Genomic DNA, 17147 nt, shown 5'->3' with positions numbered 1-17147 from the left:
TAAGAAAGAATGATACAATGATGATTAAAGAGTATTCAAAAAGACTCCTTATATAGTGCCCAAGACACATCCATGCTAACGTATGCAACCCTAGGTCACAAGAACTACTATAATTAATAATGTAATTTACGTTCACTACATTGTAATTATTCTCAACTGCCAAATTCAGAATAAATAAATAACTGTTTAGTCAAATTTCAATATTCCAATTGCATATTCTTGGATTAACCTATCATGTCGCACAGATATATGGAGTGAGAAGTTTCTGTTTGTTTCGTGTATTTAGTTCATTAACATATTATTTGGCATAACCTTACACCTAGGCCAAGAAGTTGTGCGACTAGCAAAGGCGTACTTGTAACATATATACACCAGAATATATTTTGAGGCTGCCTGCCTATTTTTTTTTCGAAATACTTCCATGCACATCCACAAGCAGCATCTATTCAATCAGAGATATTACAATGGGTAGATACATCTCATGAACTACACAAGCACCTCGTTAGCAGCTGCTGCAACTAGGGGGTATGTGTTCTGCAACAGTTGCCCAAGACTTGTGATGGGCATTGTTGCCTCAAAATCTAGCTGGTCTTGTGAGAGGCCTCACAAGACAAGGGCTAGATTAAGATAAAACAGCGGGGTGGAGGTCATTGTCACCTCAGCACTCCACCTCCTACTCTTTACTGGAATTTCACCACAAGGGAGGCTTCTGGATATAAGTCACCTAACATATATTCTAAGTCAATAGCTCAAGAGGTGACAGTTTTAATAGCCTCAGATGCTGCACTCAAACTAAGAACAAGGTTCAATCCAATGAGATAAAGAAAAGTGTACCATCTAAGGAACCTATAAGGAGGGCTTACAGCCTAGGGTTTTGATGAAATGCTACACAAACGGCACACTTAGGCATGTAAGACCAAGAAAAGGTTTGCAAGGAAGATATAATCAACAATAGGGAACCACAAGCCTTCAACTAAGTTAGGGTTTTCTAGGCTAGAATTGCCTAGGGTTTGTAATGTCATCCCTAAGTTGTTCCAACCATACAAAATGCAAGATTTAGATGTGATAAGGTCCAACCAGCAAGAACAACCTCAAAACAAGCCAACACTCAACCCTAGTTGAATTCGGCTTTGTGCCCTAGCCCTAGTGGCTTGCCTTGTGGGGCCGAATAAGGTGACGAGAGAGAAAAGAGTGATGTTTTAATAATTTTGACCATCTATGTGGATGCCAATGCCTACTAACTACTTTGGTGATCGAGTCTAAGGGAAAATTACAATGGAAATATCAAACCCTGGAAGTTTCCACTTTAAAACCATAGCTATCATTCAATATGGGGATAAAAGCAAGAGAAAAGCTTTGTAGGAGATTATCAAGGGATGTTCAAGATTCTTGATTAAAGCATGCAACATTTCACCAAAATTTTCATAAATGCATTTAGACATGGACTATAGAAACCCTAGCAAAATACATTGCATACAATAGCCATAAAATATATTCAACAATAAAAGTACTTACAAGATATCAATGAACAATCCTTCATTATCCCAAAATGACATCTGCACAACAAGGACTAGTCTCCAATAGCAAAATATCCACAAAGATCACATCTACACAATAGTCGAGAGGTACAAGAGCTAGGCCAAAATCATCCACAAGTGATGATGAAATGAAAGAGTGAGGCGACCTTCTTATTTATTTGAGGTCTACCTCAGCTAATTTTAACTAAGAAGACCCTAAACAAGTTTGATAATGAGTTAAAATAAGTAAACCTTGGGTAACAAGTCAACCAACTAGCTCAACATGAAATAATGCAAAAATAGACCAACTAGCTCAACATGAAATAATGCCAAAATAGACCCACATGTGTGAGTCATAAGCCTCTAATATGATGATGTCATGCCCTTTTTGGGCTCCAAATACTAGGTGATGTTGAAGGGAAGGCTGAAGGAGTCTCCAAGCATCATGATCATTCATCATTTAAGTATTCCTCAAATCCCACCTCAAAGCAACTCCTAAGGTCCCAAATCAAGTTGGGGTCCCCCCAAGTCATCTCCATGGGTCTCCAATTGTCAACGTAGTGCCTCCTTTCTCTAGCGTTAGGACTCCATCAAGTGCAACAAGCCCTCCCTAGTCATCTCATGGAAGGCCATCCTCATATGGGCTTTGAATCATGGATTGCCCATCAAGTAGTGTCAAGGCCAGCCTGGAGGCATGTTGAAAATGTCGCGAGCAAAGTCTTCTGGCTTGTGCCTTAGCCAGTGAAGACCTCAAATTGTCCTCATGAGTTAGACTTCAGTTAGGATGAGTTATTTCCAGTTTACTGGAATAATCATCAAGTCACATGCATAGAGTTGGAGCTCCAGTTAAGTGGAGTCTTCATCAGTTTGACTACAGAACAAGGTGGCAGTTAGCAGTTCAGTTAGAGAAACTTAGTCTTCAATCTTGATTGAAGGAAGAGTGAGTTAGATCTCCAATGTTGATTAGAGAAATCTCAAGTTAACAACTCTAGTGATGATTGGAAGGAGAGCGAGTAACACTCTCAGTTAACTTGCCAATCGATAAGTCGAGTTCTAAATTTGAACTAGCCCAATTTAGCATGGATCGAATCTATAAAAGAAGGATAAAGGCACAAGGATAATACAATTGTTTTTTGCACAAAGTTTTGTGACAAGATAGAACTCACGAGTTAGTGTGAGAATGCCTTGATTGTGAAGCGCGGGAATTGTGTCCTAAAGAATAGGAGCACAAGTGCGCTAGAATTTAGGAGAATTGGTTGTGCGCAGGTTGTGTGGAGTTGGTGTCCAAAACAATAGGAGCTCAATTGCACTAAGAAATAGGGCTAGAAATGCGCTAAAAATAGGGCTAGAAATGTGCTAAAAATAGGGCTAGAAGTGTGCTAGGAAATAGGAGATAAATGCGAAGGAGGCCAAGTGTGCAAGGAAGGACGAGTAGAATTGAAGCAAGACAGTAGGGTTTGCAGAGCAAGTCAAGGAGGCAGCAAAGGAAGAACTATGTTCAAGAACCGAGATCAAGTAGTGATCAAGGAAGGCCAGGATCAATTGTATTAGTTGAGATTTAGTGTGAGAAGCAGAACACTTTCTCAAGAGAGACAGATTGCTTTGTAATAGATTCAATTACTCCAAGGACAACCAATAAAATAGCCACATCAAGCAAGCAGGTTTTCCCTATTGAATTTCCTAAGAAAAGTGTGTCAATTGTGTGATGTGCTTTTATATTTGTGCTTTTATTCCATTGCTTATAAGTTGTTAAGAAGCTCTATATCTTGGTGAAAGTTAACTAGTTTCAGTTTTCAGTTATTCATCTAAGTAGTTGCAAAATTTCATGGAAATTTAACATGGTATCAGAGCAGAGATCAATATAAAGACCAGCACCAGATTGACAACTTAGTGGACAACGCAAATCAAGCAGAAGGCTTGCGCTAGAGTATGAAGAGCAAAGCAGAGCCATTCCTTGGATAGCAGTATGGCATTCCTGAGACTAAGGTCATATCACAGTTTAAAGGAAGCCTCAATTTTTTGTTCATGGAAGGAGTGGATATCAATGGTGTTGGAAGATAATGGGCTACTAGAGTTTGTGAACAGCAAATAGTGCCACCTACATATGCCCAACAGTTGGCCCAACATAACAAGAATGATACCAAGGTGAGGAGGATAATTCTCGAGGGGATCAGAGACCATAGTATCCCTCATCTCCATAAGAAGAAGACAGCATATTAGATGTTAAAAGCCATCTTAGATTTGTATCAGGGTTCCAATGATGCCAAGAAACTTGCTCTCAAAGAGAAGCTAAGAAGTATCTGGATGAGCAAAGGAGAGCCCATCATCACATATCTTTCAAAGTTCACTTAGGTTCGGGATGAGCTAGGTGGTGTGGGCAAGACAGTAGCAAAAAAAGACCTTGTGAGTCTTGTGCTTCTGGGACTCCATAAGTCTTGGTATAGTTTCCAGGATGCAATAAGTGGCAAAGAGAATATTCCCAGTTGGGAAAGGTTATGGAGTGACTATGTTCAAGAAGAAAACTGGAGAGGAATGAGAACTCGTAGAGAAGCTCCAGTAGAGGACAAGGAGAACTTTTCCCTGGCAGAAAAGGTAGTAGAGCCAAGGGCCAAGGAGAGGCTGAGCCCAGTCAAAAGGGCAAGAAGAAGAAGGATCTAAGCAAAATCAAGTGCTTCCATTGCCATGAATTTGGGCACTATGTCACTAAGTGTCCTAATCGAAAGGATTCCAATAAGGATCATGTAGCTGCATCAACGGAGGTAGATATCTTTTCTGCCTAGTTCAAGAAAGATTTCTCATTGATAGCTTGCATGGCAAGCTCAACAGACAACAGTGCATGGTATATTTAATCAGGAACATCCTTCCACATGACTGGGAACAAGAAGTATTTTAGACACCTGAAGGAGAAGGACATGCAATTTTAGATTGAGCTAGGAGATGATAGCATGTATGCGACAAGAGGAGGTGGTACTGTCAATTTTCAGAGGGAGTCAGGTAATCCTCTCCATCTCATAGATGTCCTCTATGTTGCAGGCCTAAAGCATAATCTTGTTTCAGTAACTACCCTTGAGGACAATGGTTATGATGTCATCTTCAGTAGAGGTAAGGTTCACCTCCAACACTTGGCTTTTGCAAACAGGTGTGAGGATGAAGAATCTCTACAAGTTTCAAGTAGAGACGGGCACAGCTTTGAGCAGCAAGGCAAGAAGTGGGCAAAGCATAGAAGTGATGGTTGAGAAGAGCAGAGCTCTAAGGGAGTCCTTAGAGCAAGAGCATGTTAGAGTGCCTGATAAGAAGCCACTCAAGATGGAGCCTCAACAAGTATCTCAGCTTGAGTCTCAGCTAGTTGGCAGTTGGGCCGACCAGCAAGATGATGAGGATTAGAACCCAAGGTGAGTGCAGGCAGCCACTCAGTCTTTGACTCCTGGTATAAGGAGAGTTTGAGCCAAGTGCGCAGAAGAATTGTTTAGGGAGAATCAAAAGAGAGTTGGACTGAGGTGATACACGGGGTACATTGCACTTATGACTGAGGTAATAGACTCGGAGAGCATGATTGGAAAGAGCAGGTCTTCAGATCAAATTTTGCAGGAGAAAGAAGGGAACTCTTCTAGTTCAGAGGCAATAGCTGCAACAGCAGAGAACATGGTAGTGTTGGAGACAGATCCAGGTGGAAGAGCCAAAAGTACTTTCTTCGCTAAGAGGGAGTGTTGAAAATGTAGCAAGCAAGGTCTTTTGGCTTGTGCCTTAGCCAGTGAAGACCTCGAATTGTCCTCATGAGTTAGACTTCAATTAGGATGAGTTATTTCCAGTTTGTTGGAAAAATCATCAAGTTCACATGCGTAAAGTTGGAGCTTTGGTTAAGTGGAGCCTTCATCAGTTTGACTACAAAACAAGGTGGCAGTTAGTTGTTCAATTAGAGCGAGCTAGTCTTCAATCTTGATTGAAGGAAGAGAGAGTTAGGTCTCCAGTGTTGATTGGAGAAAGCACGAGTTAACAACTTTAGTGATGATTGGAAGGAGAGAAAGTAACACTCTCAGTTAACTTGCCAATCAACAAATCAAGTTCTAAATTTGAACAAGCCCAATTTAGCATTGATCGAATCTATAAACAAAGGACAAAGGCACAAGGATTATACAATTGTTTTGTGCACAAAGTTTTGTGACAAGACAGAGCTCATGAGTTAGTGTGAGAGACCCTTGATTGTGGAGCACAAAAATTGTGTCCTAAAGAATAGGAGCACAAGTGCGCTAGAATTTAGGAGAATTGGTTGTGCACAGGTTGAATGGAGTTGGGGTCCTAAAAAAATAGGAGCTCAAGAGCACTAAGAGATAGGGCTAGAAGTGTGCTAGGAAATAAGAGATCAACGCAAGGAATAAGGAGGCCAAGTGCGCAAGGAAGGAGGAGCAAAATTGAAGCAAAACAACAGGGTTTGCAAAGCAAGTCAAGGAGGCCACAAAGGAAGAATTGGGTGCAGGAACTGAGATCAAGTAGTGATCAAGGAAGGCCCAAATCAATTCTATCAACTGAGGTTTAGTGTGAGAAGCAGAACGCTTTCTCAAGAGACACAGATTGCTTTGTACTAGATTCAATTGCTCCAAAGACAATCAATAAAATAGCCACATCAAGCAAGCAAGTTTTCCTTGTCGGGTTTCCTGAGAAAAGCGTGTCAATTGTGAGATGTGTTTTTATCTCTGTGTTATTATTTCGCTGCTTATAAGTTGTTAAGAGGTTCTGTATCTTGGTGTAAGTTAACTAGTTTTAGTTTTCAGTTGTTCATCTAAGTAATTGCAAAGTTTCATGGAAATTTAACATGTTGGGTCCAGTGGTGCAATCATCAAGAATCCTTTGTGCTAGGCAAAAGAACATCAGTGTCCTAGGTCCTATGTATCCACTGCAAAAGTCATCATACTTCCCAACGCTCTGTTGTAAGTGGACCAAACTTGTACGTTAAGGGCATACTAATACTTCAAATTGGGATTGCCTTCAAATATCTAACTAGACCAAGTCCTGTAAAGGTGTTCCCTACTTTGGTAGGAGTGGTTAATAGTCAACCCTATTAGCTGCTTGCAGACGCCAAGGGGAGGAGGCATTTCCAAAGGTTAACCCTCCAATCAATAGGTGTTGGTGAAAATGAGTAGCAATGGAGGGGAAAGACTTTATGGCCAAGTCCACATCCTGACTATATAGATGTAATGGAGCGAGCAATAGTGAAGGAATGAGTTACCCTACTTGGCCTACTTTTTCCACCCCTCTAGTACACCTTTTACTTCTTCATAATAATGTTTTTTGTTTTGGGTGCATAGCTCAAGGGTTAGAGCTTGCTCTTTATAAGATAGCATTTGATTTTACCCCTTAAGATGAAGGAATTTATCACTCATCAGGGTTGGAACATGCAAGGGTTCTTTTTAATGAGAAGGAGAATAAAGTCCTCAAGAACTAGGTGATGGCTAATGAGTAAGGTAGGGTTCATGCTAGGCTTTTGCCCACACACTAACTTATGTCTCGACCCTCTTTTTCATTTTGATTTTCTTTTTCTTTCATTGTGGCCATACATGCTTCCCTATTGTTTTAGTTGCATCAACCTCCAGGGCAATGTTTCCCGACCCTAATCAAGGATGTGGATAAGAGGGTGCAGAATCCCAATGAACCAATAACAAATTAGACCCAAAGAATTGAGATGGTATATAAAGGGCTTATAATGTGACATGGAAAGTAATAATTATGGTGTAAGGGAGAATGAACACGCTATCTCAATCTACTTTTTCCAAGTAGTACCCCTCCTATAACTCTAAGGCCTCAAGCGAGGTCCCACTAGACTAGGGCTAAAGATTAACCCCCCTAATAAGATGAGAGAACAAATTTATAGTCAAGAATGGACAATTTTCCATATCACCTCTTTATCCATATTGTTACCCACCAAAATGGGGAACCCCATAGGAGAAAACTTGTCTCCTACATTGAATAGCCATCTAGCTAGCCAACAGCGCCTAACAGCCACCATATATCTTCGACACTTGCATTAGCCATTTGCTTCTCACCTATTTAGCATGAGCACATAGACGAAGGTAGGCTGCCACTCAAAAGGTACTTTGATCATTTTGCAATTGGGTGCTTATTTGTTTCGGGCATTTAGAATGGATTATGGGGTGATATGGAACATTGACAAACTCTGACCGTGACCATGTTCTCTCACCTTACTTTGGGGGTTATTCTTTGATCCTAGTCCAGTGGGGCCTCCTTTAAGGTCCTTCGGGTATAGGAGGGGCACTACTTGGGAAGCCCTTATTGAGATAGTGTAGTTCCATCTTCCCGTGTCATAATTAACACTTTCCACCTTGCATTACAAACCCATATCTCACCTCCATTCTTCGAGTTCAACTTGCACTCACATGTTTGCATACCTTCAGAAGGGCCCTCAAACTTTGCCCTAGGAGGTTGATGCAGCTAAAAGAAACAAAAAGAGCATATCATGGCCACAACAAAATCAAGGAAAGAAAAATCAAAATACAAAAGATGGTCAGGAACATAAAGATTAGCAAGTCGGCAAAAGCCTAGCATGAGCTCTACCTCACACATATGGCCATCACTCGATCCTTGAGCAGTTATTGCTCCATTACATCAAGAAACGGAACCCTTACATGTTCCAACCCTGATAAGCAATAAATTGACTCATCTTAAAGGGGTAATACAAATGTTATATCATACAAAACATGTTATAACCTTTGAGCTATAAGTAGTAATACAAAGAAAAATCAAGCAGAAGTAAAAGGCGCACAAGAAAGTTGGAAAAACAAAGGCTGAGTTGGTAAATCATGCATCCAAAAATGCACCTTCCTCACATCTATACACTCAGTATGTGGACAACCCCATCAAATGGTCCCTTTGGCCATGGCACTTGGCCATCTCCCCTCTGTTACTGTTGGACACCTAATCCTCTATGCGTTAGTTTGGAAGCCGAATAGACTAAGGAAGTCCAAGAGACCTTGGGATGTAGAACCCAACGGTCACACAATGTACTATAAATGTATATCATTTGATATTAATAAATGTACTCATGTTTTATCTTTCCTATTTGTCTTTGCCATGTGTGTGTTTAACATGGTATCAGAGCGAACGATATCCTGCCCTGCTCATATTTGAGCCACTTGTTTTATGGCCTTTTTGTGCAGGTCATTTCTGCCATTAATTCTGCATTTCATGAATGTTTTCTCAACTAAATTCTAGCTGCAATCTCTGCCCACAAATCGTTGGACATGTGTCTCTTAATTTTTCTGAGAAAATCAAGTCTGTCTCTCTATGCATTTTAGAACTATACCTATCATATTTCTGCCTGGCGCTCTCTCTCAGCTGACAAGCTAACCAGAATGGCAAGACAGAAATGGCCACAAATAATGTTGAGTGAAGGAGCGTTTCTCTGTGCAACAATGAAATAGGAGAATATTTGGACCAGAAGGTCAGAACTGATCGGCAGTGTGGCAAAGAAATTGGAAGAAAGAGAAAGCTTTTGTTGTGGGGATGTTAAGGTGCAATTGCCTTGCCTTCTTCACTATTTCCCTTGCTCTTCTTGGCGGATCCAGCCATGGTATGTTGCTGCCTTGATCTGATACTCTGCACAACTGTTCTATGTATAACATCCGATTCTATGTATAACATCTGATTCTATGTATAACTATCAGTTCTGCAATTCTGGATGTATGTTTGGTCTTTTTTTACCCCAACATATAGTCGATCTATAGCTACATTAAAGTAGATATTCGATAGGTTTACTATAGCAAAGCACTTTATAATCTGGAAAATCTTATAAACTGATAGTGTCCACCATTTCACTATACCCGTCTTGCACTTGAAACAAGGCGTATTTCACCATCGTATACATCCACGAAATTATTCTTAGCCCAAAAAGGAGTCTGTGTGTGATTCACATCTTGTTGTTGCTCAGCGACATATTAACAACTACTCAGTCAACTGGCAAGCCTACTCTTCCATGCAATACATTTAAGAGTTCGGCACAATCCAGAAGCAAAAAGAAAAGGTTGAATGTTGAAGCTTTATTCCAACATTGTTTTTTATTTTGAAGATAACTGCAAACAAGTTGTATGATCGTTTGGTCCTTTTTCAGAGACATTGTTGCAGATTTTGACAATCTACGGAGGGGATACCTGGAGTGAAATCAATTTACTCGAAAAATCTAGAGCGAAGATAGCAAGAAGAGCTGCAGACCTACATTTTCTTAAGAACTGTCGTGACAATAATCTCATTCCTCCATTTGCACAAATTAATCATAGATTACATAACAGTTCTTCTATCAAGCATTCAAGTGGTCCTGATGATGGATCCCGATTGGGATTGAAACGTTGGCAAAAAATGGTTCTTACTATGGATTCTCTGGTAACTAAGTCAGAAAAAATAAACCACAGAGGTCTTAAATCCAGAATCATTTCCCTATACGGAGGGGATACCTGGAGTGAAATCAATTTACTCGAAAAATCTAGAGCGAAGATAGCAAGAAGAGCTGCAGACCTACATTTTCTTAAGAACTGTCGTGACAATAATCTCATTCCTCCATTTACACAAATTAATCATAGATTACATAACAGTTCTCTATCAAGCATTCAAGTGGTCCTGATGATGGATCCCGGTTGGGATTTGAAACGTTGGCAGAAAATGGTTCTTACTGTGGATTCTCCAGTAACTAAGTCAGAAGAAATAAACCACGGAGGTCTTAAATCCAGAATCTAGACACTATTATCCAAACCACTCTGTTAATTTCTATTTTTCTAGCTTAAACAAAAAACAGAGCTACTTCAATACTCTTTTGCTGTAAGTAAAAATGGCTCTAATTGGTGATGTATTAAGTTTATTAAATACCTTGATACATTCCACTATAGATGAGATGGTAAACATCACCAAGGACAATCTTTTCAACATTAAAATATGTCTGCAAACTGCACAAGACAAGATTGAATTTTTGCAGCTTGAATCTCAGCTACAACAAGCAGAATTACAACAATGGAGTCGTCATTCTGAACCTGTTTCTGTTCAGAACAATGAAACAGACTCCCATAAATAGCAAGTCAATAATTCAGATTCAATGCTTAATGCAACAACAGATTTGCATGCAAAAGCAGAAATTCAGCCTGCACTTTCCAAGTTGGTCATCAGACCTTGGGAAGATCTTGTCCATAACAAGCAAAGAACTGGTTTTAGATATGACAAGGACGTGTCCTTTCATATTCCAGACTACTCCAAGAGTCCAAACCAATCCAATTTCAAAGTGTTGGATTTCTTCAGGACAGTTCATCTTCACCTGCTCCTCATGACAGTTCACCTTCAGCTGTTCCAGATTCTGCCCCTCTTCCATAGCAACAGATTGTGAAATGCCAACACTGTGACCGAGTTGGCCATCTGAAAGATCATTGTTTTGATCTTCATCCATGCAAGCACTGTCATAAAACCAGTCATTTTTCAAACAGATGCTTTAGAAACAAACCTCCTACAAGAACAAAGATTTGTCTTGGATGGATCGCTTCTTGGCAATGGGCATCAACAGCGAAGAAGATATTTCAGTCACACATCAGAACTTGTTCAAGAGTATTGAACAGTCTTGCAGTTGAGTTTTCTCCATCATCTCACCTTGTATCTGACAGGGGGGGAAATGATGGTCATCTACAAGCTTTAAAGCCACATCAAGAGAGCCTGAGCCACAACCTGCCACACCAATTTCAAAGTTGTAGCCAGAGACAAAGATGCCCTTGAGCATGCCTTCAGTTGGTAATTTGGGACACTTCCCCTAGCAGAAGACTTCAGCTTCTTGCCAGTTTCGGAAGAGTTCCAGGAATAGAATTGGGGACACTTCCTCTAGCAGAAGACTTCAGCTTCTTGCCAGTTTTGGAAGAGTTCCAAGAATTGCATTAAGCATTCTGGAGTTGTTGGTCATCGTTAAACCATCACAGGTTGAGACTTCCCTTTTCAGGTTGAAGTTCTCCCTTTTATGCGGGGTGAGACCTCCCTTTCATGGTTGAAGGTTTCCCTCTTCAAAACATCAGGAACACTTCCTCTAGCAGAAGACTTGAGCTTCATGCCAGAACTGGAAGAATTCCGGGAACTGCACTAAGCATTCCAGTGTTTGTGGTCATCCTTAAACCACCGCCAAATATCAGAACTTGTTCAAGAGTATTGAACAGTCTTGCAGTTGAGTTTTCTCCATCATCTCACCTTGTATCTGACAGGGGGGGAAATGATGGTCATCTACAAGCTTTAAAGCCACATCAAGAGAGCCTGAGCCACAACCTGCCACACCAATTTCAAAGTTGTAGCCAGAGACAAAGATGCCCTTGAGCATGCCTTCAGTTGGTAATTTGGGACACTTCCCCTAGCAGAAGAATTCAGCTTCTTTCCAGTTTCGGAAGAGTTCCAGGAATAGAATTGGGGACACTTCCTCTAGCAAAAGACTTCAGCTTCTTGCCAGTTTTGGAAGAGTTCCAGGAATTGCATTAAGCATTCTGGAGTTGTTGGTCATCCTTAAACCATCACAGGTTGAGACTTCCCTTTTCAGGTTGATGTTCTCCCTTTTATGCTGGGTGAGACCTCCCTTTCATGGTTGAAGGTTTCCCTCTTCAAAACATCAGGAACACTTCTTCTAGCTAGAGACTTGAGCTTCATGCCAGAACTGGAAGAATTCCGGGAACTGCACTAAGCATTCCAGTGTTGGTGGTCATCCTTAAACCACCGCCCTTTATACCAACATTTCAAAGAGCACATTCAGCCTAGTGCTCCATGCATTTTTTGCACATTTTGTATTATACTCTCTTCTTGGACTCATACATAACCCTTCGGATTAAGGGGGGAATGTTGGACACCTAATCCTCTATGCGTTAGTGTGGAAGCCGAATAGACTAAGGAAGTCCAAGAGACCTTGGGATGTAGAACCCAACGGTCACACAATGTACTATAAATGTATATCATTTGATATTAATAAATGTACTCTCATGTTTTATCTTTCCTATTTGTCTTTGCCATGTGTGTGTTTAACAATTACCAATTATCATTCACTAACACCTATCAATGGAAGGCGAGAACAGGGAAATTTTACTTCCCCTTAGGGGCTAGAATCACCTAATAGGGTTGACATTTACCCACCCCTACCCAAGGAGAGAACATCTTTGCGACAACGGGGTTCTGATTTTGGAAGGGGTCTCCTTGTTTGAACTATTAGATTGCCCTTAACATTCAAGTTTGGTTCACTTAGATGCATTATTGATCTCGGTCCCTAATGACTGGCTGCTTTCACTAGAATCCATGTTGTTCTTGCCAAGTGGTTCAACAGCCCAGGTCTTGGGAAGCTACTCCATAGTTGCCCAAGCCCTCCAAAGAAGTATTTTGGCACAAACAGGTTAAGCATCAAGACTCTTGGGCCTCCTAGCATAATCATGGAATGACACAAGTCCCAGAGCACATCCAACACCCAAGACGTTGGCTGGTTTTGACCTAGATTTGAGGATTATTCAAGATGACACAACTGGACCCAGTATGTCCCCAGGTTGGGCTTGACACAACTTGTGGGGGCAGCAGCTAATTCAGAGTCCACATGAGGGCAGTCTCACCATGAGAGGCTAGGGAGGCTTGTTGCACCAAAGAAGCCCTTCACATTGGAGCAAAGGAGGCCACCTTTAACAATTGGAGACCACTTTATGGTGCCCTAGCTAGATCTTAGGATCCCACAGGAGGCAATGAGATAAATTTGAGGCCAACCCTCAAATCATGGACTTGAGATGCTTCTACACCACCTTGGACACCTCATCACCCTTGGACATCACATGTGGAGCACTTACATTGGATGGTGCTAGCCCTAGAGAAATTATGGCTCACACGCGTGGGTTAATTAGGGCATATTTTCATAAAGCTAATGGGGTGGCTTGTAACCCAAGTACTTTTGGTCATCAAACTTGTTTTGGGGGCTTTTGTAGGCTAATTAGTAGTCTTAATCCCCATATAAATATAGGATAGGTTCACTTGTATTCGATCATCATCACTTGTGACTATTACGGCCTTCTTGAATTCTCGTGGAGATGTGACTCTATGGTGTATTTTGTCATTTGGAGCTATTTCTTTGGTCTTGGAGATGTTACTTTGGAGCAATAAAGGATTGTACATGCATTCTATCTTGTATGTGTCATGGATTTGTTAATTTTTTATTCTTGTGTCTAATCTATGGAATGATTTATTATCTAGGGTTTTTATTGTGCTAATTATTGTTGAAAATCAATGTATGGAATCTACATGATAGCATTGTATGCGATACTCATTAGTAGAAAGTAAACGGCAATCCCCTTGGTGTATCTTTAAACTAGCTCTCCCAAGTGATTTTGTTCCCTCACAAAAGTAATAGTTAGGGTTTTGAAACCTAGGGCTTCAATATTCCCTTACTCCTTACCAAGAATTAGAAAATTTTACACTCCCATAGACTCCATCATCCCAAGGACTACGCACTGGCCTTGTTACTTTGCTAATCACATACAAAATTTACCATAAAGCTCATTATCCTTCTAATCTCATTTTCGACCCCTTAAGGTCAAGCCGCTAGCTAGGGCTAGGGAAGAAACTAGCTAGGGTTGAAGTCTTTTAGCTTATGGAAAGATTCAACATCAAGGGGAGTGTTGATTGCCTCAAAATCAGCTCCTTTGGTGGCCAAACCATCCATTTTCAAAAGCAAACTTCTTTGCCCTACATCAATCTTGCCCTTGATAAACCCTAGTTTGCCCTAGGCTTCAACTTAGGGCTGGTTGAAGGCTTCTTGTCTCATTGGTTGTTGATATTCATTGTTTGGAAGTCTTTGCTTGGCCTCTTGACTCTAGGTTAACCCATTTGGATTGCTACATATCAAGCCCTAGATCATTTGTGCCCTAAATTAGCCTTATTAGAGGGGATGTGAATTACACTTGTTAAGCCTTGTTCTTAGAAAGAATTGTCTCTATAAGACTTTCTTGTCACCTTGAACCTTGAAAATATACCCTTACGTCACCTATCTAAAGGGAAGCCTCCCTAGTTGTGAAAGTCCCCAAAAGAGAAGGAGGTCATGGATGTGGTGATAGTGAGCCACGCTCATTGTTGTCCCTTGGTCTAGCTTTTTCCTTGTAGGTTCTCCCTTGCAAGACCTGCTAGATTTTGAGGCAACATTGTTGGCACCATTGCCAGGGAAGAATTGACTCAACCTCGTAATTTGAAAATTAAGCTTCACCCTCTTTCAAGAGAATATCCCAAATGACAAAATAGATTCTCTTTTGTCGACTCCAACAAAACTTAAACATAGAAGTAGCTACTCAAACTCTCGTAACATATCATCAAAGAAATGATGAATCTCCTGGTACTCCTTTTATGGATAGGATAATTATGAGGAGAAGGATTAAACCTTGGATTCAATATTCCATGAGCCCTTTGAATTATGAAAATATCCTAGGGATAGCTCACCCTTTTCCCATGAATTATAAGTGGATACTCCTATTCTATGGTGCAAAATTTGAACACCCTAAGAAGCATATCCACAATTTTGAAATGGCTTGCTTTGCTAACCTTATCAAAGAAAATCAAGAGGATGTGTTCATGACTTTATTTGCCCTATCACTAAAAGATAATGCTCAAAAGTGGTTCATGACTCTTCCTGAGAGATCCATTAGCTCTTGGAATGACTTTATCAAGGCATTTTCCTTTAGGTGGATAGATGAAAGAAGCATTGTTGAACTATATAAAGATTTCCTCCTAATAGAAAGATGACAGTTAAACCATTATGGAATTCAACAAAAGATTTAATAGTGTAGTAGCCTTGATCCCTAAAAAGTTGAAACCCCCTGATGAGCTAGTCTTTTCAACTTACCTCCAAGCCTTGGTTGGGGAAATGGTGTATCTAACAAGAGACAAGAAACCTAAAACTATCCTTCATGCATAAGATGTAGCTATTAAGGCTTGTGAAATTCTGGAAATACACCAGGCCAAGCCTATATAGTCCTTAATTCCAAGCAATGATGATTTTATCAAGAACCTTGAAAAGCGTTTCGAAAGTATAATACCCACGATTTCACAAAATTATAAGATCATCATGTCTCAAGTTAGCAAGATAGGAGAAGAGCACGAAAAATCCTCACTCAAGAACAAAGGGGAAGTCAACACTGACTCACCAATAGTCCTATACACTAGGCAGTTATTTCATCACTCTTGAAATAAGTGATTGCCTCCTCCATGATTGCATGCTAGGTCAACAACAAACACTATGTTATTGAAAGTCATGGAGCAGTTAGGTTTGCATATCTCAAGAAAATACAAAAACGTTTGTGGGGTTGACTCTAAAGGAGTCAAGGTGTGTGGAATCATAGAAAGCCAATCAGTTAGCCTAAAAGGGTGCCCTGAAAAGATAATCACCATGGACATAGTTGTCATTGACATCCCTGACAATTGGGGGATGCTATTGTTGGAAAATGTAACTAGGTTCAGTCTTCATTAAATGTATTTGAGTCATCTTATAATGTACTTGTCAAAAGAATAAAGAAAAGAGTTTTTATTATTATTATTATGACTTATTAAAGCATGGGTTTCATGCTTGGGTCATCATGTTTTAGGTCAAAGTCCCCATTGAGGACTTCTAGGATTTATTCTGAGTTAATAGAGTCATTGTACTTTTAAAGAGACCCTTCTTGAGCTTTTGAATCATGTAAAAAGGTTGAGTATTGAGTCAAATATGAATTAAGTTGCCTCCACACCAAGTTGGCCTTAAGATGATCAAGTCGGCCTCAAAGAGGGCTATTCAACCTCACCAAAGGACTATAAATGAAGCAATTAGAACTCCATTTGAAACACTCACTCAACAAGTTAGTTCGATATCTCTTGAAGCTGGAAAAAGTACGAAATAAGAGGAAGTAAGAAAAGGAAATGCAAGTTTGGTCTAGGAGAAGGAAAAGTAGAAGATCGAAATTTTGGTGCATCTATCTCTCTCTCGTACCTTGGTTTGGAAGATCAAAGTTCTCTTGTTGATATCGTAGCCAGTTGTCGTATGTTCTTGCTTCCAAATCAAAATATAGGTGAAAGTTGTTGGTGTTGGGTGTTGTTGCCTTAAGAAGTTGTATTGGGCCAAAATCGAAGTTCCTATGAGAAGATCGAAGTTTTTTGTCGAAAATCGAAGTCTCCAAAGCAAGGTCGAAGTTGTTGGGTCGAAGAAAGTGCTGCTACTACTGCTACCGTTGTTGCTGCTGCCAGGTCAAGTAGGATCATCTGCAAGAGAAGAGGAAGGTTGACTTGGTGTGGAGGAAAGTTTGTGTCAAGGTCTAGAGTCTTGGAATATCTCCGAAAACTATTGAAGGAAAAATTATCGACTGGGTTTTCCCTTAGAGAGGGGTTTTTCCCCAACTGTGAGCCTATATCTAGTGTTCATTGTTTTATGTGCTATTGCTTTGGTAATTACTTGATGAACTAAAAGAAAGAAGATATAAAGAAACCTAATAAGAAGTTAAGAACATCACAAGTAATTATCAAGTATAAGAAAATCTTTCTACCTTTTTGATTTTCTAACATGGTATCAGAGCTTTGGTGAAGAAAGAAGAAAAAAGCAGTCTCAAGCACTTGATTAAGGAATCATTCAAAAGG

General features: G+C 40.2%; 1 protein-coding gene across 2 annotated transcripts in view; it reads right to left on the bottom strand.

The window, feature by feature from the left end:
* The window catches only part of LOC149219729 (BTB/POZ domain-containing protein), a 222171-nt gene that overhangs the window by 160895 nt on the left and 44129 nt on the right, over nucleotides 1-17147 (bottom strand). The window lies entirely within an intron of this gene.

This window comes from Pinus tabuliformis, chromosome Q, assembly GCF_031772625.1.
Source record: "Pinus tabuliformis cultivar Carrire ecotype Pingquan chromosome Q, CPIR1, whole genome shotgun sequence".
NCBI classification, from domain to species: Eukaryota; Viridiplantae; Streptophyta; class Pinopsida; order Pinales; family Pinaceae; genus Pinus; species Pinus tabuliformis.
Note: the sequence above shows the minus strand (reverse complement) of the source record. Positions and strands in the feature narration are given on the sequence as shown.